Raw genomic sequence first — 25,898 nt, forward strand, 5'->3', positions numbered from 1 at the left:
ATGCACCAACAGTTTGTCCTCTTTTGAACTCTGGTATGTCACCCATAATGTTGTGTGCATTTAAATATTTTGAGCAAAACTGTGCTCTTACCCTGCTAATTGAACCTTCACACTCTGCTCTTACTGGTGCAATGTGCAATCAATGAAGACTGGCTACCAGGCTGGTCCAATTTAGCCATGAAACCTCCCACACTAAAATGACAGGTGTTTCAGTTTGTCCTCCTTGGTGGTATGCTGACATTACCCTGGATACCGTGGCTCTTGATACATCACAAAGACTTGCTGTCTTGGTCACAGATGCACCAATTTAGCCTTGAAACCTCCCACACTAAAATGACAGGTGTTTCAGTTTCATTGTCCAACCCCTGTATGCATGTTAGGCTGACTTGTAAATTAATATTGCCCTTGAGGTTTAGTGCTTGTATGCATGGCTTTCTGCCTGTTTTTGTCCTGTGAGATTTGAAATTAACCTGCCTTTTGTCTGTTGGACTAGATAAGCTCCAGCCTCATGACCCTGAACACAATAAACACATTGAAAAATGCAGATAGATGGATAGGTTATTCGGATTTTAAGTATTTCTGAAGAATTTGGCACACAGGAAAAACCTCAAGTTCTTAGACTTACATCCGTGGCAACAACGTCAGCATAAGCATTTTTGTAACATTAAATCACACATTTTTGCTTCCATATTTATGTTTATTTAAAACAATAAAAAAGAAAAACTGAAAAGCTGGGTTGTTCTAATTCAAAGTGAAAGTAGAAGTTGAACTTAAAAGGTTCACCAGCAACTCTTTTTCTTAAAACTTTAAACAGTTTGGGTTGATGTAACAATGCTGTATTGTTACACCAAGTCACTTAGACAGTTATACATGGTAAACCATTTGAAACCGAAGGCAGTTCTTGTATAAAGGATGGGTAAGCCCCTCCTTTTGCCACCTTACACACAACCAAACATATGCCCACTACCTCAACAAAGCCCAATGTGCATAAAGAAATATTTTTTTCTTCAGAAATATTATACTGAATTGATGAAATTGATCTAGATGGATGGATAGATATATTTCCATAGCAATGTTTTTTATTAAGAGTCCTTTTCTTAAAAAGGTACAGGTGGGACCAATGATTACTGTACCTTTCACACGTGTCTCAATCTAAAGTGGTCACAAATCTCAAATGGTTTTTAAAAAAAATCTCTTTTCAGTGTAGGATACTCCATTTGAGAAGAGACTTGTTTAAATTTGTAAAATTTCAAAATACAGACAGTCAAATACAGTCCAGACTCCTTGAAGAAACAATGACATAGCTCTTTATTTTAGCACTAAATCTGAATCAAACACCAACCTCACTGTCATTATTCACCCACTGTGACTCGCTATAGTTTGTTACAGGACTTACCATGTGCACACCACAGGGTGGCACTCGTTCCTATTGATTAAACATGAAAACAACGATTAGAAAACATCACTGGGGCGTAACTAACAGATCTTTTCTTTTTTTTCATCGCGACACACTACAATTCCACTAATACACCTCTACACACCCTCCCACCCAAATGCATATGACCAACATCAGAAACCAACACTACTTGCAATATAGTCTTTTACGATGCAGTCGTTCACCTATAATGCAAACGTTGCTTGTCTGGAGTCTTCCCTGATGGTCCAGAACAACAGAATGCTGTTGAATTCTACAAATATTTTTTTAAAATCCAGCAATTCTAAAATTAAATGTTTCAAAGATGGATGTACAAAATACAGCACTAAAACAAGTCTTTATTAGTTAGGCGGTTAGAAAATATTTGTTGTCCCTGATGTGTTAGAGATTGGGAAGTAAACTTTCTAGTGGGAGTCATTATCTTCAGTGATTGCTCTGCATGGCTGTAAAGCTGCCCAAGAAAGTGATGCTACTTTAAAGGACCCAGTGCACCCTTTAGTGCCAGAATTGTTCCATTTTAATGTCCTTAATAGCCTGGATGATTATTTCCCCAAAGAGGTATTACATAAATTTAAGTTTGTTTAAAACAGTTCAGTTCAGTTTTTTTTTTTTTTGTCTTTATTGATCAAACTAATGACAATATTAAATGCACAAACTTGACAAAGCAAGGACCTTTACCTGACAAAGATGAGATATTTTCCTTAATATTCTTAATCATATGATTTTGAAAAATTGACATTTTGTTTTGTCACAGAGCGTTTAGTGTCTTATTATAACAAATAGCATTTCATTAAAACATTATTAGCAGCTTAATGTTACACAGAAAATAAATCAAAATATTGAAAAAAAAATTTTAATGTCGATTCAATTAGCCATGTTTTATTTTTTTTTTCATTTTCTCTCTACATCTTCGTAAACACAGAGGTTGGACCATAATCCCTTTATCTGTAGCACAGAACACAGAGACACATATGGGTGATAAATTTTAGTCTGCCAGGGTTTTTATTTTCATTTTTTATTGTGGTGTATTTTAACAGTTGAAGACTGCAATAATAATAAATTTTTTTCCAAAAACATTTAATTCTCGGATACTGTACTTATTAAAACTCATAGGTACAAAATGATAAAGCTATCTTGCGTCACATAGATTTTTCAACATCATTCTAATTTTTGTTTCTCTGGTTTTTTTTTTTACTGATAGATCAAACCTTCATACATGCCATTTTTCCTAGGAAGAAGGTGAACGGGGTCCCATGTCTAGTTCAGTTCACACCTGCCAGTTCAAAAACATGTCCAATAGGTTCTGGTCATTTTCACGTTAGCATCCAGTCCAATAGGCTGGCCTGTAAATGCAAGAGACAAGGAAAACCATTGGGCATTCTTTAGAAAACAAAATACACTTTAAAACCCCTCTTTACTACTGGCTTTTATAATAACACCCTTAAATAAGAAAATAACAGATAAGAAAACATTGTAATTTACAGTATTGATACAACAAATAAAAAAGAGTTTACTATAATGCACTAACAACAAAAAAAGTTTATTTTTAATCATTAAGTATCTAGTAGGATTTTTTTTCCATAACAGAAATGTGTAATACAGTGTACTTAAGTGACAATACAGTATGCTCCTAGATGGCTGGAAAAGCTCATTCCTCAGCGACACTCAATTCCATAAAGCCTTAAGTAACACACTGCAACAAACACATACACACAGATAAATGCATAGTCTGAGTTTACAGACACACAGTAAACGAGGACGGCCCCTGTTAAATAAATGATTGTTGACAAAAGTCTTTATTGGTTATTGCACATGTACATCACAACAAAATTTGTCCTCTGCATTTAACCCATCCCTTATAGGGAGCAGTGGGCTGCAATTGTGCGGCGCCCAGGGAGTATTCTGGGGCTAAGGGCCTTGCTCAGGGACCCAGAGTGGCAGTCTGTGGGATACGAACCCAGCCCCTTGTGTCCCCTCCGGAACACAAACCTCCTGTTCTAACCACTAGGCCTGACTACAATTGCTTTATGTATTCTGCAATAATTTACTAACAAAAATAAAAGGGGGAAAAACTGGCCTATAGTTACAAAATCTAAAGAAATTGTATCAATGTTTTGAAGGAGGCATTAGCCAGTTTCTGGTTTTAATCGGATGCCCGTTGTTGATGGTGTAGAAGAGAACAGCCCAAGCTCCACTCCCTCCATCCCTTGTTCTGCTGTCAGGATCATTTTAACAATTTATTATTGATTTTATTTGCAGTAGTAATAGTAATTTGTGTTGGAAGAAAGTATTTAGCTTTTGAATAAAAGGAATTAGATTAACTTACTCCTTTTTATTACCCTCACACTAACAATTACATAAAATTAAGTGCCAATGATATATTTCACCAACGTTTTCTTACCATAAGGAACTAGACACTTTCTAAACAATAAAAATTAGGTTGACAAAAAGACAGTTGGACTATGTGTGAACCAACCTGACTACTAGATTATTCTAGTCATTGCTGCCTGTATGATGATAAGCAGGAAAATAGTACTTTTAATTTTAGTCAAAACAGAAACTCACAAATTTTATATATTTTTTAGGTACTTTGTTTGAGTCCCGTATGTAAAGCTGCAACTAACAAATGACTTATACTGTCAGGGTTCAGCCCTAAATAATTAGGAGATGACCTGTTAATGTAAGTGATAAAATATATGAATCTTGTAAAAAACAGCATGCTGTGGAGTTCAATAAGTTGAGGGAGAACAGTCCAAAGCTGTTAAGACTTAAACCCCTTTAAAGATGATGAATTCTGATTACAAAGTAGATGATGTATACAGACTTAGTTGTTGTAATCATTATCATTGTTGTTATTATCAACAACTTCAATATTGCAACCCGCTGTCAATGTTCTAAACACACTCAGGCACACACAGAACATCCTCTGGCTTTTCTCCTCTTACTCAAAAGTGATACATCATTATATTTTGGTTCCTAATTGAGTACTTTAGAATGTCTGGAAGATATATCCAAACCTTAAATTTGCAGATTGCCAAAAACAGATGCCAGTTCAAAAGCAATCATAGTGGGGTATGCCTCTTTAGTGTTAAACTGTAGCATCAGTTCTGAAGAACAAACAAAACTATGCATTTTCCCAAGATTTACATACAATTAAAATTAATCTTCTAAAACTAAGGTAAACAAATAAGTCATTCAGTTTCATTTTGCTGACATCTTGTACTTTGCGTGACTGTAAGTGTTGTCTTTTCATTACAAATTCAACATCTTTCATTCACATAAAACAATTAATCTAAGATCAACTCAGTCATACTCTTCCTCTCTCTGTTTTTGAAAAATAAAGTCCCTGTCTCAAAGAGCATTGCTGCAACAAATCCTGACTAATGTCAGTGTCTTGTGCTCCAGAACCCAGCATATTTTGACCTGCAGGTCACACTACATCACCCTCTGGGGCTGACCAGAAAAGCATGTCAAGCTGAATCAAATGGGTGAGTAGCCACTCGTTCAATTAGGATCTTTGGTGGGGCTGGGCAGTGCGGTTCGCAGTGTGGTTAGAACAGTCTCCCAAAGGAGCAGTAAGTGGTAAAATCAGTTTAGCTGTGCCTGCCATTTGTCATTATCCAATGGTAAATTTGTTTTCGGTGAAAGGCTCTCACCAAATCACTAGGGGCTGTAAGAATTCAGACAGACAGACAGACAGACAAAGTGCATGTGGTCACAGGAATTCCAAACCGACATGATGTCAAAAAATAAAATGTATCTAAATTACATTATACAATTCATTATAGATTAAAATGCAGCGAAATATGCATTTAATATGATTTAATATGGCACATGTCTCAGCTGTGCACCACATTTACTAGACAATGAGTGCTTACAAGCTTTTCCAACATATTGTCTGTATTTCTAAGTGTGTGTGCTTGTGTGGACAATTAACCCTGTCACTAACAACCACACTTGCTTATAACACCAAAGGTGACAACCACTGCAAGATTATGATTTCTCATTAAAAACCGCCTGCAGAGTGATGTACAGTCATATAGTCATTCTAGTGACATAGCTTAATGACACAAAACATGCCTATAGTGCAAAAGTATTAATTTCCCAAAACCTTTTTCAAAATTTGTCATCTTAAAACCACAAACTTCAAGGGATTTTTGGGTGAATTTTACATGATACACCAAAACAAAATGGAGCATAATTGCAATGGAAAAGTATATCTAATTTTCAGAATTGATCACAAACACCAATCAGTGCTCTTATGTATTCAGCGACCCCAAAGACAATACTTTTGTAAAGAGCCATTTTCAACTCTTGCCACAAATTATTTGTAATCAGGGCTTAGACTGAGCAACAACATTTATTTTCTCTATTTTATATAAAAAGTTTGTTATCTTTTTAAATACACAAATATACACTATGTACCCAAAGGTATTTGATCACACCACCAAATCAATGAATTCTGGTGGTCACTTCCAAGGCTGCAAGTATATAAAGTTTGGTGTGGAGAAACTTTCCTGGCCTGCACAGAGAGCTGACCTCAACGTTCTTGAACATTTTTGTGATGAATTACAGCAGAGGCTGCAATTCTGGTTTTCTCATCTAACTCAACACTATGTTTACAGAATAGTTAAAGTTGGTATTGCTCGCAACAAATTAGACCTTATAGATTAATGATAGGGTGTCATCAAAGTTCATCTCCATGTAAAAGTAGACAGAAAAATACTTTGGCAACATAGTGTACATGGATATTTAGCTGTTTTTTTTTACTGCCCTATTCGCTGGGCAATACGGACCTTCAGCTTCCTCCAAAGTTTCAGTTGGGTTCAGGTCTGGGGACTGGCTAGGCCACTCCAGAACCTTAAGATGCTTCTTAAGAAGTCACCCCTTAGTGGCCCTGGCTGTGTGCTTTGGGTTGTTGTCATAATGGAAGACCCAGCCACAACCCATCTTCAATGCCCTTACTGAGGGAAGGAGGTTGTTGGCTAAGATCTCCTAATACACGGCCCCATTCATCCTCCCCTCAATACGGTGCAGTCATATTTACCAAAGAATGATTTCCTCCTCCATGCTTCATGGTAGGGATGGTGTTCTTGGGGTTGTACTCATCCTTTTTACTCCAAACACGGCGAGTGCGGTTTAGACCTAAAAGCTCTATTTTTGTCTAATCAGACCAAATTACCATCTTTCTTTATTCCTCCTCTGGATCATCCAAATGGTCACTGGCGAACTTCAGATGGGCCTGGACATGCGCTGGCTTGAGCAGGGGGACCTTGCATGCGCTGCAGGATTTTGATCCATGGCGGCGTAGTGTGTTACTAATAGTCTTCTTTGAGACTGTGGTTCCAGCTCTCTTCAGGTCATTGACTAGGTCCTGCCGTGTAGTCCTGGGCTAATCCCTTACCTTCCTTATGATCACTGATGCCCCACGAGGTGAGATCTTGCATGGGAGATTGACCGTCATCTTAAACTGCTCCAAATATTTATATAATTGTGCCAACATTTGTTGCCTTCTCACCAAGCTGCTTGGCTATTTTCCTGTAGCCCATCCCAGCCTTGTGCAGCTCTACTATTTGATCCCTGATGTCCTCACAGAGCTCTCTGGCCTTGGCCATTGTGGAGAGGTTGGAGTGTTTGATTGAGTGTGTGGACAGGTGTCTTTCATACAGATAACGAGTTCAAACAGGTGCAGTTAATACAGGTAATGAGTGGAGAACTGGAGGGCTTCTTAAAGAAGAACTAACAGGCCTGGGAGAAATGGGATTCTTACTGGGTGTTTATGGAGTTAAATTTGTCTCAATATTATAAGAGAGGTGACAACACAATCATTCAGATTTTATCAGAGGGTCATCTACGCTATAACCAGAATTAGTATTTCATAATTTTACTGTAAAGGTTTGGAGAAATACACAACTACCCCAAGTGTAGTATAAAACAGAGTCCATGTCGGGCAGATGGCATCCCATAATCCTGTGTGTTGTCCTCACAACCCGTGATACTTCCTCTCCTGTGCAGTTCCCTCACCACACTGTCATGCTGAGACACAGAGTGCTTTCCACCGTGGCCCTGTAGATATCTGTAAGCAGCTGAGGAGATGAAGAAGAGCTGTTGTTGTACCTTCTTCAACAGGCGAGGGGCGTTTCTGGTCCAGGAGAGGTCAGAGGAGATCTGGATGCTCTTGCACTTTAAGCTGTCCAGACCACTTCCCAGAATCTCATCGACCTCACCAAAAAGAAGCGTTTGTGGTACTTTGTTGGGGTAGTTGTGTATTTCTCCAGAAACCTACAGTGAAATTATGAAATACTAATTCTGGTTATAATATAGATAACCCTCTAATATAATCTGAAGAGATTGTGTTGTCACCTCTTATGGTTTTGGAGAAATAAATTCCTGAGAGTGGGACAAATGCATATAATGGTTGAGCATTTTGAGGTATTTTGACAAGATATTTCTCCAAAACTGTACAGTAAAATATAAAATATTTATTCTTTTACATAAAACATGAATGTGAAAGTTGTAAAAATGTAATTAATATAAATGTTCTGTAGGTTACTTTTCTGTTTTCCTCTTATTTTCTCAACCGTTGCCAGGATCGGGTCCTTTCTGCTCCATTACTGTAATGCGCCTTGTATGCGCTACGCTAATTTTAAGAGAGAGCTAGTGTCGGCTGGCAGGACCGCGTATTTCTGACTGTCGGCTCACTTAACCGCAGTTTTCTTCTGTACAGTTGATGTCTCCTCACTGAAGCGACGCTGCAAGCCCTGCAGTTCGAGTAGAAGTTCAGAGATGCGGGGGATCAGAGTCTGCAGCTTTAGTCAGCGCTAACCAGTAGGGAAACGTCTTACATCGTTTGTCTTTAGGCCCCGCCCAGGATGTTCATGTTTCCAGAACTCCAAATTCTTTGAGTTCAACCAAAAACAGAGAGCGTCAAAACCACAAAAGCGAGACTCGTAACCAAAGATTTTTGACATGCGCAAATAAAAGTTTTTTTTGCAAATAACTTTTTTCTCTTTGTGAGAAAAAATGAGTCATTTTAATCAAAAAACGTTTTATCAAACAATTTTTTTTTCTCCCCAAAGTAAAATATTCCATTAAAAAAAAGAAAATCGTTACAACTCTGAAAGTTTTGATCACAACTTAATATTTTTTGATTGAGATTAGTTTTTTTTGATTGAATATTATTTTTTTGATTGAGATTAGGTTTTTTTTTGATTGAGATTAGTTTTTTGTTTGATTGAATAATATTGAGACACATTTAACTCCATAGGTGTTAGGTGATCAAATACCTATGTCATGCAATCAAATGCAAATTAATTACTTAAAAATGACACAATGTGATTTTCTGGGTTTTGTTTTAGATTCCATCACTCACAGTTGAAGAGTACCTATGATAAAAATTAAAGACTACATGCTTTGCAGTGTGAAAACTTGCAAAATCAGTAGTGTATCAAATTCTTGTTCTCCCCGCTGTAGATTTTAGACCAGCATATTGATTTTGCCATTTATTTGTTGTCAACATATTTAACATGTTTTTTTAAAGGAAATGTTTTAAAGACCTTTTCTTTCTCCAAAAAGAAAGCCGCAGCATGGGGAACAAAATCACACCAGAGTGGAATTATTGCAATCAGGGGAGATATGGAATTAATATGTCTGATTAAGTGCCTGACTAAATTAGCATTTGGTCCAACGAGAATTCTAGCTGCAGGGGAGGGATGCAATATGTTCTGGAGGCAATAAAGCCTGACATATCGGTCTATAGAGTAACAAAGAAAAGACAGAATATGGAAAAATACAAAAATGTTGTTCTTTGAATTCCATTAAGATTGTTTCTGACATATAATTACCTTACCTGGTTTTGACCTCGATAGGATATGAGAAATAAATTATAATTTAACCTAATTAAAAATAAATCTTACTCACAAAAGATGCTGAACAGGTGCATCTCAGGAAAACCTGAATATCATTTAAAAGTTTACATACTTCAGTAATTCTGTTTAAAAATTAAATCTCGTTTATAGATTCGTCTATAGATTCATTAAAGAGTGATACATTTCCAATGTTTGGATGACTATGGCTTACAGCTATTGTCTATACATAGCCTATACACTCATGGCTCTTTTTTTCAGATGAAAGTAAACTTTATATTTCATTTGACAATAAAGTTTCCTGAGTCTGGAAGCGGAGTAAAGAGGCACAGAATCTCAAACCATCCAGTCAATGATGGTTTGGGAAGCCATGACATCTTTTGGTGTTGGTCCTCTATGGTTCATCTAGTCCAGAGTCAGAGGAGCAGTTTTATCGGGGCATTTTAGAACACTCAATACTTCCCTCTGCTGATAAACCTACTGAAACATTAATTTCATTTTCCAGCAGGACTTGCCACATGCCCACACTGCAAAGGTACCAATAACTTGTTTGATGACCATATGCTCAATTGGCCAGCAAACTCACCTGACCCCAACCCCATAATGAAGCTATGGGGTATTGTCAAGAAGAAGAGAGACACCACACCAAACAATGCAGATGAGCTGGAGGATGCTATTAAGCAATCTGGGCTTGCTTAACACCAGTCACAGGCTGATCCCCCTATGCCAAGGCACCAACAGTGCAACACAAAGTAAAGGAAAAGTAAGAAAGGATAAGGGAAACAAACAGCATATTTAGACCCCAAAAGGAATGTAGTAATTCCCTGGCAGAATCTCAAATGGCCCCCTGGTCATTAACAGAAAAAAGAAAAACAAATAGACACAATATCTCTTAAAAAACAATGAAAGCACAGGATGAAGGTAAATCGAGAAGGCAAGGATAAAATTGAAAAGTGCACAACTGATTGGAAAACCTTGAAATGGGAGAAAGTAGAATACAAATGAAGAAGAAAGAGCAAGGTGCCATGAAGAAATCTTTTGGTAAATGAGTGTGATATGTGAGCAAGGAAGGTAAGAGAATGAAAGGGAAGAGGAGAGAAGAGCAGAGAGAATTTTATATTGTCGTTATTCATTTCATATCCTAGTGTGATGGACATTATGGTGAGTCACCAAAAGCATCTTACTCCAGAAACAGATGATTGTAGTAGTTGAAGTGGGCAAGCTGACAAATTAGATTAATTTCCCCTTTCTGTTCTTTCCTCAAAATTGTACTCATTTGGATCCCTTCAGAAATTAAACAGCAGGATTCAAATGGTGTCTCATTTGATGTGAGAGCTGACTTCTTGTTAGATTTCTATTAACCTTTTGAAGCTTAATTTTTAAGGTAATTTATCTGATTTTGCTTTTAGGCCTTTTTTCTTACAGCTAGCTTTGCTTGCTGTTGCATACATTTTCCAGAGTGATCTCAGCCATCTCTTCCTTTCAATATCCTATTTACAGATTAATAGTTAGTTTTAGAGCCCACTGGGTTATACAAAATGCTGATTTTCTTTTTTATTCTGTCCTCAAAAATATTTTGTTTAGATGTATCTTTTGAAATATTTTCTCATATTGGTAAAGTCACAGTGACAAAGGCCATACATTTGTTTTTTAAATTGATAATTGCTTTAAAATATATTAAATTTGTATGTAGAATAATCTCATAATGCATAATTATAAGCACCACATTTATTGCGTTCATACCGATGTTGAGTGCATTTAAATCTCTGACCAGAGCTCTATATTAACTTTGTTTTATTGATGCCTAAGTTTTTATTTGTAATAATGCTTGTTATATATTTATGTCCCATCCTTTATTTCACCACACTACAGACCTTTACTAATTATGCCCTTTGTAAAGCTATATTTGATTTAGAAATGATAGCTTTGTTTTTTTTTACTGTGTCAAGAAAAAGCACATCCAAATTAAAAATATTTTACAAGGTGCAGCCCCTACTTTACGGATCTTCATTTAAAAAGAGCCTGTTCCAACAGTATGGTGATCCCACACACATCAAAACTGGTTTACGGAAAGGAAATAGCAGGTTATTATTAGGCTTTTGGAATGACCCGTTCTCCAGTCCTGTTGTTTGTGAGCTTTGCTCAAGGAAACCAACCTATTTAAATAAGCTATTCCAATTCTAATAAAGTCAACGTCAAGTTATAATCACATAAGAACCTGGTTGGTGGTTGCAAAAAGTGTTTCTTTTCTGCAATTTCCTATGGGACATTCACACAAATATCGTTAGGAGTGTATGTATATATAATGCCTGGTTCACACGACAGAATTTTTATGCCACTTTGTGCCCCGATCTTCCCCTATGGACATGCCCCAATTATTGTGATAGCTCTTAAAATAGTTTTTCAGTTAATACTTTGGTGTGTGGTGTGTTGAGAATAATCTAGTCTGCTCGGAAGGATGCCGGGACAGCTTCGACCTCAAATCTGGGATATTGAACATGTAGGATTGTCTTGGCCCGATATTCCACCGCAGCGGGTGTTCCTTGAGGACAGACGAGCCTATTGAATGTATAGCCAATCAGAAAGTGGGGTGACAGAAACAAAAAGGGAATTACTCTGAACTCACATTTGATGTTGAGAGGGTCTGACATCCGAATGTTCGTGAGTGAAATATCTTCGTGTGTGGTGTGTCCCTGGACACCACACACAGTAGGACCAAACCTGTTATATCTACGATTTTTAATCGTCAAGTGTGTGTTCTCTCAGGTTTGAACCTCAGCCGACAATTTTTAAATCTTGCCTTGTGAACCAGGCATTAGATAAACAGTGTCGGGAAAAAATATCTGCCCTATGACACATTCCTTCTGTTTTTGTCTTTTTATATCCTTAGATGTTTCAGATCATCAAATACATTTTATTAGCAGAAATAGACCATCAATATTAACAATAAATTCAATAAGAGTTTATATCCATGCTGTTATGTGCAGTTTTTTCCGTTTCTTGTAACAAATGTCCTTTTGTAAAATTTAGAGTTCACTCTTCTCAGTTATACATTTCATTTAATCTGAGTATGCATTTTTAAAACCATTATTTTGTTTTTTATGTTTTATTATTTTTTTTATTTTACTGTTCAGTCTATTCTTATGTTTTGATTTTTAGGGTTCCAAAGCTACGGGTGCACCCAGGGGAGCTGGGAACCCTATTGTTTTTGCTTCGTTTTTTCATTATTATTATTATTATTATTATTATTATTATTCTCCGCTAAAAGTCGTTGGGTGCAAGAACCAGAAAATGTTGGAAAGAAACTGACACAGCAACCTAGTAGGGAATCGCAACCACCACTCAGATACAAAAATGTAGACCCCCTAACAACTAGGGGGCGCTATTACGTATGACAACGCGTTTGGGCTTATAACTTCCAAACCGTAAGTCCCACACTCCAAAGGTTTATATCACCTTGTTCCTTGGATGATTTTGCATCACTTTGTAATTGGCCACGCCCACTTCCGCCTAATTAGATTTTTTACTACGTTGCGACAAAGGCAAAATCTATTTTCCACAACTCCTCCTACATTTTGAGCTTAATCAAGATAAAACTCATTGGTACATACCATTTACAGAGTTAGCGGGACACAATGGTATGATATCTTTGTCAAATTTTCAAAAGTTGTTAAAGCTACATGTGGACTAATTTTATTTTTGAACTAGCACAAAAGTTAATTGACTATATCTCTGCCATATTTCATGATTTCCACACAAGATTGGAGAACCTGATAGAGAATGAGCTATTGTGCCTATACATTGAGTTTGATACACATTCAATAATAGGGGGCATTATTGGCACCAGAAGTTTATATCTGTATAACGGATTGATGGATTGACACGCAACCTGGTCCATATGCTCAAGACTTTGACCTCAGGACATACTTTTAATATGTATAAAAAGTGGGCGTGGCTTATATGCTATCTCACATTTGACCATTGAACTCAGTGAATTTGAGAAATTTTGAAGGGAAAAATACAGATCATATGCAGAATTGTGCTACCTAGGTACATGAAAAAAAAAGGTTTCACCACTAGATGGCAGTGCTATAACGTAAAATGCGTTTCTGTGATTATCTCTGATACTGTTGCTTGCAGAGACTAAGTCTCAATTCCTGGATGTTCTTTGAGTCATTCGTAATCATGTGAGTTTTGAAAAAAAATCATAGTTATGCTAATCAGCAACAATGTTGCGTAATATGCTAAACCTATTTTCATTAACTCCTCCTTAGGGGCAATGCCAATCACAGCAAAACCAGGCCTGGTAAGACTGCAGACATAGCCGACAAAACAATATGGAACAGATTTAAAAATATTTTTTGGTTTGCGAATTATATGCAATCAAACTTTTGTGAAGAAAAAAAAAGTTATTTTTTTTGCCCAACTTGAAAAAGATTAAGATGTACAAATAATGTTCATACCAGTAGTGCATAAGGTCAAGCTGTAGGTATGTACTCATTTTCAGAGGGATCTAAGCTTAGGGGCCGCTATATGCAAGAGAAATTTATATTGCCCAAATGGCTGAATGGATTTTTATAAAATTTGGTACTTTTCCTCAGGATACCACCTAGAGAATATGTTATCAATATGGTAATGATTGGGCAAAGTGGATGTGGCTTATGTGCGAAAATGTACCTCCGAGAATATTTAGGGAATTTTATGAAATACCATATATTTAATATAAATTTTTATATTTGGTACTTTGGATATGACAGTTAACGATTTTTGGTTGAAAAGGTAATTAATTTTGGCACTTGATTAAACAGTTAAATTGTTTCTTCTATAGTCATGGAGATCTAAGAATGTTTTGGGAATTTTCTGATGAAATATGGATTTTTAATGAATATATAAATTCGATTCCTTTTAGGTTGTTAATGTATAAACGAAGCCTTTTCATTTTTTTGTTCAAGGACTATTACATTTAGGGACGTTATAAACAATATATATGATTGTAGATTTACACAGTGTTAAATGAGAATAATTTGGTAATATTTATGACAAACTATGTATTTTTAAGAAATTTCTGTACTTTCAAAGTACTGTGAAAGGGAATTATGAAGTGAGTACATTTCTCAACATTTCCCCATGTTGTCACAGGCTGTGTTTAGTGTAGTTGATTAGCTGTCTGCCTCCCAAGGCCAGCCGCACATAGGTGTAGAACACTGATTGCCAGTAAGACCGTGCCTGCTGTCTGACATGGGTTCAAATCCCAGTTATGGCAGGAATTGAAATGTAGTTTTTATACAATAAATATGTCTTATTTTTAGATAGAAATTGAAAGAATATCATTAAATAAATACTTACTCTTTGATCCAATGTTTTGAAAGTTTTTGTATTGGATTAGAATCAAATCAGATTCTATCTGTTATGGCATGTTTGGATTACAATGAATTGAATTTGGACAGGATATCTAATGGCCCTATTTTTTTTTTTTTTATAATGTACCTTTGTTGTAAATTTGTGCTAAGTTAAAAAAATAAAATTAAAGTTTATAATATATATAAAGCATTAAGAATAAATCCTTTGATGAATCATATACATATGCACAATATTTTACTTAAATGAGAAAACAGCTATAAGAAAATAGTTTGGTTTCAGTTCAATTATGTTTATTTAAAAGGTCACAGTAAGAAATACAAATCACAGCAACTTGTACTGCATGTTTTAAAATACTTTTTTGATAGTAAAAGGTAATAACAATTTCTATTTAGAAATACACATGAAAAAAGTAAAGCATGTAAAGAACACGGTGTTATGTAAAGGACTGAATATGTGCAGCATGTACATAGAACATAGAGAAATGGCTGTCTGATCAGCTAGCCATTACTTGCCCTTTTCCAAGGCCCATCTCCTCTTCTCAGCCGCATAAAAAGAAGACTGACAGAACTCTGCCCATGTAATTTCCCTGGTCATCCCCTCAGCCTGGTACAGAGAAAAAACCTTAGCAGGACAATAAATATATTTTCCTGCCACACCAGGGAAACCTGTGTGGATGTGTGGACTGTTTGGTCCTTGTTTGAGAGGCCTGTGGCAGAATCTGCACAGCCGCCCAGTGGGATGTTCCTCCTTAGCCTGTCTTGTTTCTCGTTCCTTCCTAACCTGCTTTGAGGCTGTGGAGCGCTGCTTAGCAGCTTCAAGCTCTCTCCTGAAAAACGGAGTGCAGGCAAAATCAGTAAATGGCATTCTTGGATTTGCCAGGCCCTCTGCTGCATAGGTCTGATAGACTTTAGTGGAACAGTAAAAGTATTTCACGTCTCCTGATTGATAAAAAAAAATGAATACTGGATCCTTCCCCCCGGAAACGTGACTTTGGGTGGCCACAAGTCAAACAGTTCCTTTTTTTTTTTTTTTGCAGGTGGTTGTTGCTGATCCTGCTGCTTTTGAACAATGTCTTTGACAATTTTCTCAATTTCTGATACTGTCAAAGAGGTATCCAGTGGTTTATTGCTGGGCAGGTTAACAGTGGCAGGTGGAATAGTTACCACAGGAACATCTACAGTCTCACTTCCTTCTGTGAGGTGATGCCACAGCTGTTGGGTGTCCAAAAGCTTTTCTGTACTGGTGTTTAGTGACGAGCTGGTGTTTGTCATCTTAGCCAGGTGCTTCACATAGCGAGATATATGCTGTTTAGTGGTAGGTGCAGGAGGCTGTTTGGATCCCTGGATGCAGCCTGAATCACAGCAGCATACTCTGCATCAACTTTGGCAAGAAAGTTTTTTTGCCCATGATGCTTTGCCATGAGTTGGTCAATAGCATATCTCATTTGCTGTGTCCACCTAGAATGGTCCAGGACATACAGCAGACCACCAGCCTTGATAGGACCTGTGCGAGAAGCACGTGGAGAGGGTGCAAAAGACAGTGCTAGTACCACTGGTACATCTGATTTGAGAGAAAGAAAACAAAGTAGTAGTAAATTCACTATTTTCCATTTGAGTGTATCAACCTCTTAAACATAGAAAGATGAATGGTGAAGTGACTTACCTTTCTTTGGGCAGGGTTGGACTGTCATCTGTCTGCTGAGAGCGCATGCACAAGCAATGTGACCCTGAAATGAGTAATTAAGTTGGTTCACAATAAGTATTTAAATACTATTAAATTATTTAACATGTGTCAGATCTAATAAAAAGCAAACACAAAGCTTACCTCAGCTAAGAGTTCTATCTTCACCTCCTCAGGTAGGTCAGTGGCTGTCACACAGGGAGGAGTTTGGTCAGAGTGGTGAGGCTCTGGGATTTTCTGTGACCTATGCTTATTCCACTCTAGGGACAGGAGGACAACTGGGCTCCAAATGCTGCAGTCCAAACCTTTCTCCTGAAACTGACTTGAATTTTCCAAGGGAAGATCAGCTTCCTTTTCATTGTAAAAAGTGAAAAAAGACCAATGTATACTATGGTTTTAAAATATATAAATGATCTACTACAGGAACGTCAATACACTGCATACACACTTATAAACTCGCTCACTCCTAGAAACAGCGCCCCCAATATTACGCTAGTGGCCAAAAGGTGTATTGTAGTTGTCAGAAACACTGTCTCCGATCGGTATTTTGGTGGGAGGGGAGAAGTTTTCTCTTCCCATCCGTCTCAAGAAGTGTAGACGCTGCTGTGCTCTCTTCACAAGAGCAGAGGTGTGGAAGCACCAGGTCAGGGTGTCCGTGATCTGCACCCCCAGGAAATTGATGCTGCTGACCCACTCCACTGCAGCATCATTGATGAGGTGGGGGTGAGGTGTGACTTGGTGTGACTTGGTTTATTTTTCCTGAAATCAACAACAATCTCTTTTGTTTTGTTGACATTTAGAATTAGATTGTTTGTTTCACACCAGTCCACCGGTGTGCTTCACCTCCTCTCTGTAGGCCAGTTTGTTGTTGTCCTCGATGAGACCCACCACTGTCGTGTCGTCCGCATACTTAATGAAATGGTTGGTTTTGAACTGGCACGGCAGTCCGGGGTTATCATGGTGAAAAGCCCCTGAGGGGGAGCCGGTGCTGAGAAAGATGACGTTGGAGGTGTTTTTGTCAACCCTTACAGACTGGGATCTAGGTTAGGGTTTCTTCCCCTGCCTCTCAAAGCACTTCATCATGATGGGAGTGAGTGCGACAGGGCAATAATCATTGAGTAAAATAAAAATACAATGTTGAATTTAGGGCTGTAGTGAACAATTATTTTAGTAATTCTATCGATTGTTCTAACGATTAATCGAATAACAATTTTTGTGTTGGTGTAGCAAGTTAAGATATATATGAAAGAGAAAATGCAAGAAAAAAATTCTATTTGTTTTTTAAATAAAATGTTATTGCCTCAAATTCAATAGGAATTAAGATATCACCTTTATTAAGTGGTTAATGCATTTTCAGCTTCCATTACTTGATTTTTTAATGGATATATGTGAGATTTGAGATTGCATTAAATACAAGCATTTTAGCATTACAAAATAATCTTAATCTTGTATATTGCTTTTCCAGATTGCAAAACTAAATGTGATCTTTGTAATGTTAGCAATAGGGTTAGTAAATATAGGTTTGAATTTAGAAATTTGGCTACAAATAACTGAGTTTTGTTGAGTTATTGTAAATAGCAAATGTTTATTCATGTTTTAATTAAGACTATATTATTATTATGTTGGTCCAGTGTTTGCAAACATTTTAATTTGAATGTTTGACTGCCTCATGTTCAGTATGTTTCTTGACGGCGCGTCTTTCCCCTGAACTTCTTCCTCCATAGCTGCTAATATCACTTTAGGGCCTTTCAGACAGGATGCGGTTTGCCGCTGGGTTTAGTGCATTTGCGCTGCGTGCCACTAAGCCTGTGAGGTCTGAGTGCTTCTGCAACCAAGATCTTACCTGACCCTTTGGAACATGTGGTCATGTGGGCGTGTGATGTGGTAGTCTGGAAGGGGCGGGGCAGGGGGCGGAGTTGCTGGGAGGGGCTTGGAACCCGATCATAACTGCTGGCAGTTCTACAGGGGTTGGACAATGAAACAGAAACACCTGGTTTTAGACCACAATAATTTATTAGTATGTTCTAGGGCCTCCTTTTGCGGCCAATACAGCGTCAATTCGTCTTGGGAATGACATATACAAGTCCTGCACAGTGGTCAGAGGGATTTTAAGCCATTCTTCTTGCAGGATAGTGGCCAGGTCACTACGTGATACTGGTGGAGGAAAACGTTTCCTGACTCGCTCCTCCAAAACACCCCAAAGTGGCTCAATAATATTTAGATCTGGTGACTGTGCAGGCCATGGGAGATGTTCAACTTCACTTTCATGTTCATTAAACCAATCTTTAACTAGTCTTGATGTGTGTATTGGTGCACCGCCATCAGGATACAATGTTTGAACCATTGGAAGCACATGGTCCTCAAGAATGGTTCGGTAGTCTTTGGCAGTGACACGCCCATTTAGCACAAGTATTGGGCCAAGGGAATGCCATGATATGGCAGCCCAAACCATCACTGATCCACCCCCATGCTTCACTCTGGGCATGCAACAGTCTGGGTGGTACGCTTCTTTGGGGATTCTCCACACCGTAACTCTCCCGGATGTGGGGAAAACAGTAAAGGTGGACTTATCAGAGAACAATACATGTTTCACATTGTCCACAGCCCAAGATTTGCACTCCTTGCACCATTGAAACTGACGTTTGGCAATGGCATGAGTGACCAAAGGTTTGGCTATAGCAGCCCGCCCGTGTATATTGACCCTGTGGAACTCCCGACAGACAGTTCTGGTGGAAACAGGAGAGTTGAGGTGCACATTTAATTCTGCCGTGATTTGGGCAGCCGTGGTTTTATGTTTTTTGGATACAATCCAGGTTAGCACCCAAACATCCCTTTCAGACAGCTTCCTCTGGCATCCACAGTTAATTCTGTTGGATGTGGTTCGTCCTTCTTGCTGATATTACGCTGGATACAGTGGCTCTTCATACATCACAAAGACTTGCTGTCTTGGTCACATATGCGCCAGCAAGACATGCACCAACAGTTTGTCCTCTTTTGAACTCTGGTATGTCACCCATAATGTTGTGTGCATTTAAATATTTTGAGCAAAACTGTGCTCTTACCCTGCTAATTGAACCTTCACACTCTGCTCTTACTGGTGCAATGTGCAATCAATGAAGACTGGCTACCAGGCTGGTCCAATTTAGCCATGAAACCTCCCACACTAAAATGACAGGTGTTTCAGTTTCATTGTCCAACCCCTGTATGTGTATTTAGAGGAATTTTTCTAATGTAGTATGCTATGGGTAAAGAAGAATCAAGAAAATGGGTCCTGTTCTTGAGGCTTATTTTATGCTCTTGTCAAGTTTTCCAAAGTTAATAAAATTCTCCTTAATTAATTGATGTTTTGGGCAACAGTCAGGAAAAAAAAACTATTTTACTTGTACATAGGAGACACAACTGCACAGAGCCACACCATGATATTTTCTTTTGACTAGATGATAGGATCCATGATAACATGGTGTTTCCATTTGTACGTCAAACAATAAATCTTTCTAATAGGTTGTTCTAAACTGTTACTAATTTAAATGAGAAGATTTTTCCAGCTCCCTTTTAGGTTGATTTTTAAATCACACCATTTATTTTTTCATACAGTACTTTGTGTGTTATACTGACTATATTTTCTACAGGTAGATGCGGAGTTTATGTGTGAAAGTGTGGGCAAGAAAACAATATGCCCTGCAATTAATGCAAAGTTTCACAAAATAATAGTTTGTAGTGCATTTCTATTTGGAGAGGAAATATTTTTGACCTACTTTTCTGAAAATCCACAAGGATATATTTCACTATAATATACAAAATTATGCACAGTATTTTTTTATTAGGCTACAGCTGTAAAATATTTTCCTTTTAGGTTCAGCAATAGGCGCATTCTAAGTGGATTTACATTATGATGACAGCACTAAGCACATTGTTGATTGCAGGTATTAGAGGTTGAAGTTGATAATAGACTTAAGAAAGGTAATGCTGACATGATATCAGCAGGAGGATAACATGAAGACCAGATTATGTTTAATATCAGCATGCTAAATAGAGTCAGTAGAAGATGGGATGGAACAGGAGGACAGGAAGTGAGCATGTACATTAGAGTATGTGTAAGTCTGTGTCTTCACAGAACGAAGCTGTGGTACCTTTATTATGCCCCATAATGTTTTCATGTGATAGATATGACTTGACATCTTCTGCCAAGCTTATATGCATCAAATAGGAGAGAAAACTGGTCATGATGAATTGTCTAAGAGGCTCTCTCTTGAAAAGGCAATCTGTCTTTTAGTCTTTTTTCAGAACAATCTTTCACCAGACTTGAGTTTCACTGTCTGGCGGCCCAAGCTACAAGGGTCTGGCAGGGTTGCTTGTAGAAGAAGTAAATGCTCCATCAGAGTAGATAAAAGGCGTATTGTACTATGTGCCTTGACAACAGACTATTATCACAGGAGAAGCAGTCAGACATTATAGGTAGAGTGATGCATCCAACAACAGTGTGTGGGTTACCATGAAGATAAGTCAGCTTACTGACTTACAGCTTTGTAATGGGAACCCTTTTTCATTTTAATTAATAGACAAACAATTCCCATTTAACAAGCTTTGCAGTGATTATAGGCTCTTGGTTTTGAACATGTAACTGTATGTTTACAGGTTATTGGTGGTGAAAAGGTTACATACAATCTCCATGGCCATGAATGTTATAAGGATTTTTTCCTGGCTCTTATTCACACCTCACAATTTTACATGCAAGCTCAAAAACATTTGGAGGTAGTCCTCCTTCACTGATACACCTACTTTGTACAAGGCATCTTAATCACTGCCAGCTGAGCAGATCTTCAGTGTGAAGCTACCATCACAATCCTTGACATATCTGAAAGCCTCACCGGGATTCTTCAAAACATTGTCATGTTTTCCCAAATATCTTAAGTCTTATCCTGTCAGAATTGTCCTTGTGGGCAAGGGCAACTGAAATTTTTAACTAAACTTAAAATTGGTATAGGGGCTTCTATCTGCATTGGCACCTATTAAGTCCATGGTGTTGTAAAATTTCCTTCACTGTGGGCAGTGATCCTGGAAGCTACTCCAGCAAGGTTAAGATTGTTATGGTTTGCGAGATATTGGACCCCAGAATGCAGACGAGATGGCAGCGTGATGGTAAGTGAAAAAAGGTTTAATTACGAAAACTCACACTCAGCAGGAGGCAGGAACAAAACAAACGGGCAGGCAAGACAGGCATGGCATGATAAAAAAAAACAAGACTTGGTTTGAGAGTAAGACATGAGCATGAGAACAAGACATGAGAAATGTTTCCGCGACGACTAACTGAACAGGTGTGTATAAATGGAGCATGGTACAGGTGGAAAACAAAACTGATTAACATGGTGCAGGTGAACCGAATAAACTTAAATGACAGACAGAACAAAACGTGGCTGCGGCAAAAACAGAGACTCTAATATATAAACAAAACTTGACAAAACATGAACAAGACTAAAACATGACCAGAAAAATAATAAACAAAAGCATGATTCAAAACTTGAGCAGTGAAAAACATATAAGGAAAAAAACTGAAACCAAAAAACCCCAAATCATAACAATGATAATGTTTAGTTTTGGAGATTTTTAGGTTGTTTCTAAACAGCCTGACCAATTTCCTTTCATCTGCGGGAGACAACATGGGTCAGATGGTTCACAATTGGGTGTTCCTACAGAACATTGATTTTAAACACTCATCAAACAGTGTGTTTGATTGGTGTTTGTTAAACAGTGGCCAGACATCCAGTCAGAATTGTGCTAGAAGCCTGTTGATGGTTGTGTGCAGTTTCTCTGGAACTTTAGGAAATTTTACCAAATATTAGTAGGGGTGTATGTATATATTTAAGCCTGTAGGTATAATTTTGACCATGTGTCAATAGTAAAACATTTGCAATACATTAAAACTTGTATACCAAAATTCATTAAAGTTGTTTCTTTTATGATGATTCAACAGTAAAAAACGAATAAAATACCCGAAATTACATAAACCTTTGATTGACACTGTAGTGGCAGGTGCTGATTGTAATGAACAATCTGTGCTTCTGGGTAAGCATGAAACATTACGTTATACATATGGGGTTGCTGTTATAAGGATTAATTTGGGTCCAGAATCAATATTTTTAACCCCACTGAGAATATTCAGGATGACCCGGAGAACACTATATTTAGAGGCCTTAATCTCACATCATGAATGAAAAATGTTTGTGAAAAGATTAATTCAAATCAGTGCTCTGACTTTGTATACTTTCCACTCACAAGATGTCATGACAAATTCATGTCATATAAAATTGTGTTTGATTCAATGAAAGAAAAGACTGGTGACTTTGCAGTCCTTGGTAGTGCATGCCAGGTACAGTGTTTACAGATGCTTCGGTATAGGTCAGAAAGTGTATGCATTGGTGTACACTCACACTGGGTCTATTAAGCAAAAATATTACTGTTGATAATCAGTAATAATAGTCTACCTAAGAAATACAGTATTTAGGTTTGTTGGTGCTCGGCAATAGTAGGCTGATCTGTCTGAAATGAACAAAATTTACATGAGATTAGTTTACAGGTGTTGCTTAACTTAACAAACTGAAAATAGAAAATCTAAAAGAATACTGGGGTTATTAAATTAAAAAGGACCTGAAAAGCCTTTGTCTTGACTGTGTTGTCAAGAAACTTCTGTCACCCCAACTACATCACAATTTTATCACCATCTTCTGAGTATATCTGTACAGAGATGATTTTCTTCATTTAAAGTGGGAGGTTATTGTCAGTTTTGCAGCTCAAACATAAACCAAACTTTTGGAAAAGCAACATGGACCTGTTGTGCTCCCTATCATTTACAGAAAGTCAGATGGTAAACAATGTGTGCAGGTTATTATATAACAGAAGTCTAACTGTAAGAGTGCAGAGAAAGGGTTGACTGCGTGACTAGTTAAGAAAGCGTTCTTTTTTACATGAAAAGGAGGCAATGTGAAGATGTTATTTATTTTTCATTCAGAGATGGAAATTCAAGAGCAGTGGGAAGAGCCCCATCGGAATGACTGACTGGAGTTGTCCTCCTGGGGCAACAGTCACTCTGTTCTCCTTCTTTCTCCCACTACTGCTTGCTTCCCATCTCCCACCTTTCTGATCTTCACAAGAGAGCTGCCACTCTCTTCTAGAAAAAGAAACATAAAACAAGCTGTTCATTCTCAGTACCATCTTTGCCTGCCTCACAGTCAAAAACTATTCCTTCCACACCTCTGTGGTCTACATAGTTATAGTCAGCTTTGGCCAGGTTTAAATGCGTGAGGAACATTTGGTTCCTCCTGGGCTTGTCTGCTTCTAGGTGGGAAGCTGCTTTTTTATCCCAGCCTTCCTCATTAACAACATTGCATTATACCCTAGAGTCATTAAAAAGTCACTTGTTTCCCTTGTCGCCCTCTGGTGTTTTCCTTATATCATTCCAGTCCATTCTATGCCTTTGTTCAGATGAACTTAAGGTGTAAATGTGTAGGCTGACATATATTCTCCATCAGAACCAGAGTGAATTATTGGGTGCCAGAGAAGTGGGGCTGAGTAGGCTTCATAAAACTGAGTCTCCATGCTCTGTTCTATGCATTAAGGTGTTGTCATGGGAGCCAACAAAATACTTTCTTACTGTTCCCTGTTCCTCTTAATGAACTAAGGTGTCATATCCATTCTTACATTAAGGTCATTTGGGAGGTGCACCATAGCTATAAAAAGTCAAAATTAGAGGGTTGTTGGAAATATGCAGTAGCTCTCAAACCAGTCTTAGAAAACTCCTTTCACTTTTTATTATCCAGGGAAAGTTTGAGAACTTCGCTCAGTGCTGGTTTTAAGCAATCATATAATTAAGATCACAGTGTTGCAAATGTAAAGTACTCCTTAGCACCAGAGGTTGTAAGAAATCTCACATATTTAAACCCCAAAAGTTAGCAATTTCACTGCTGCTTGTTTAACCACCAAAACCAGATAAAATAACAAAAGCAACCACATGTATACATTAAAATTTCTATTGAGGGACAGAGAAAGAGGGTGTGATATGGGCACCTAGGGCTTGTAGAGAGATGTACTATTTATTATACATCAAATAGAAATATGCCAAGACCCAGCTAGACTCCCTCACAGCAGAGACTAGAATATGTACTTTGCTTTTACTGCCCTTCAAAGCCAAATGCTAACAATAGATGAAGAAAAAAAATCACATTCGCATCCCATGTTCAATATTCTCATCTCCTTCCTTTTCTATTGTGCATCCCTCTCTTTGCCTTACCCCGTAACCTTTATGTTACTCTGAGTTCCATGCCTCACCTAATTAAGTTCATTGGCTGAAGACGAAGAATGCTGAGGATGCAGGTTGGGGGAGAATCCAGCATCAATTAGATTTTAAAGTGGACTTTATTTATTTATTTTTGTGCCTCATGCCAAATTAAATTAAGCTATAAAAATACAAAATGGAAAAGCAGTGAACTTTAATTATTAAAGCAGAACTTCTGCATGGGTCATTGCTCAGTATATTCTCCAGATCACTGTGTGCTCTCATAATGCATATGAGTTAGAGCCACTATTTTGATCTTTCAGTAGAAGTAAAGACGTCTGCTAAACTCTTTGAAATTGTAGATCTCTTTGAGTCTGCCTGTGGTGAAATGTTTTCAAATTAAAAGGGAAAACTCCCTCTCCACTGTTGTGTGCTGTCCTACACATGCTCAGATTGGAAATGTATCTAATACAACAGTGTGATACATGCCATTGCTTCACATGTATAGCCACCTTTGACTAAATCAATGCATTCAGTTTTACTATAGTAAAGCTGAAGTCAGACGAATTATTTTTCACAAAACCAACCTTAAACTGATTAACCAGCTTACCTTGGCCAGATACTAGCATTCCTGCATCTTACCATGTTAGTTTTAGACATTGTGGTTACCCCAGTAATTCTCAAAGTCTGCCCCTCAATATTTGTGTTTTTCTTTTATTTAACTTTATTTTTATTTTTTGCTAGTGGAAGCTCAGTTATTAGGAATACCCCCTACCTTTCCCACCTCTGGGAAACTGCTACAGTAGTGATAGTGGCTCTCAAATATGTCTGTCTGTCAACCACCAAATGCAGAGCAGCGCTGGAGTATTTTGTTTCCTCAATATATTTGGAACAATACAATACAAGTTACTTCACAGGAAAATTACTCAGGACCTATCTGACTAATGATGACTGTTTGATGGAGCATAAATGCCATGAAAAGAGTAGAGGGTAGGAACTGAAGGAGAGTAGATACATGAGGATGGATACCTGCAATTTTAATAAATGGTCAGGAATATACCTGATATTTATGTCAAGGAACTCAATGAACTATGTTGTGTTGAAGAGCAGTGTGAAATTGAAAATATTACAATTTTTATCTGCTTAACAGAAATAAAACAAAATCTCTTTTTCTAGGATGTGTGCCACTCTCAAAAATATGCAAATGCTATTTTTAGATGTTTTCCCCACTTTTCTTGTTTTTCATATTTAAACCTTTTTAACTCGGTTTATTTTACTGAGACACAAG

General features: G+C 37.6%; 1 protein-coding gene across 11 annotated transcripts in view; it reads right to left on the bottom strand.

The window, feature by feature from the left end:
- Nucleotides 1–25,898, bottom strand: part of LOC124855429 (leucine-rich repeat-containing protein 4C-like) — a 238,572-nt gene that overhangs the window by 30,116 nt on the left and 182,558 nt on the right. For 7 of the 11 annotated variants that reach the window (XM_047345333.1, XM_047345340.1, XM_047345349.1 and 4 more), the window contains one exon: nucleotides 2,652–2,778. The exons of 1 other annotated variant lie outside the window; for it this stretch is intronic. The gene's annotated coding sequence lies outside the window, so the exon portion shown is untranslated. Of the gene's footprint in view, nucleotides 1–740; nucleotides 2,779–14,945; nucleotides 16,222–16,323; nucleotides 16,388–16,485; nucleotides 16,530–25,898 lie in introns of those variants that run through there. 3 more of the 11 variants (XR_007035090.1, XM_047345295.1, XR_007035089.1) reach the window with 3 other exon arrangements.

Source organism: Girardinichthys multiradiatus, chromosome 2 (genome assembly GCF_021462225.1).
Source record: "Girardinichthys multiradiatus isolate DD_20200921_A chromosome 2, DD_fGirMul_XY1, whole genome shotgun sequence".
In the NCBI taxonomy this organism is placed as follows: domain Eukaryota; kingdom Metazoa; phylum Chordata; class Actinopteri; order Cyprinodontiformes; family Goodeidae; genus Girardinichthys; species Girardinichthys multiradiatus.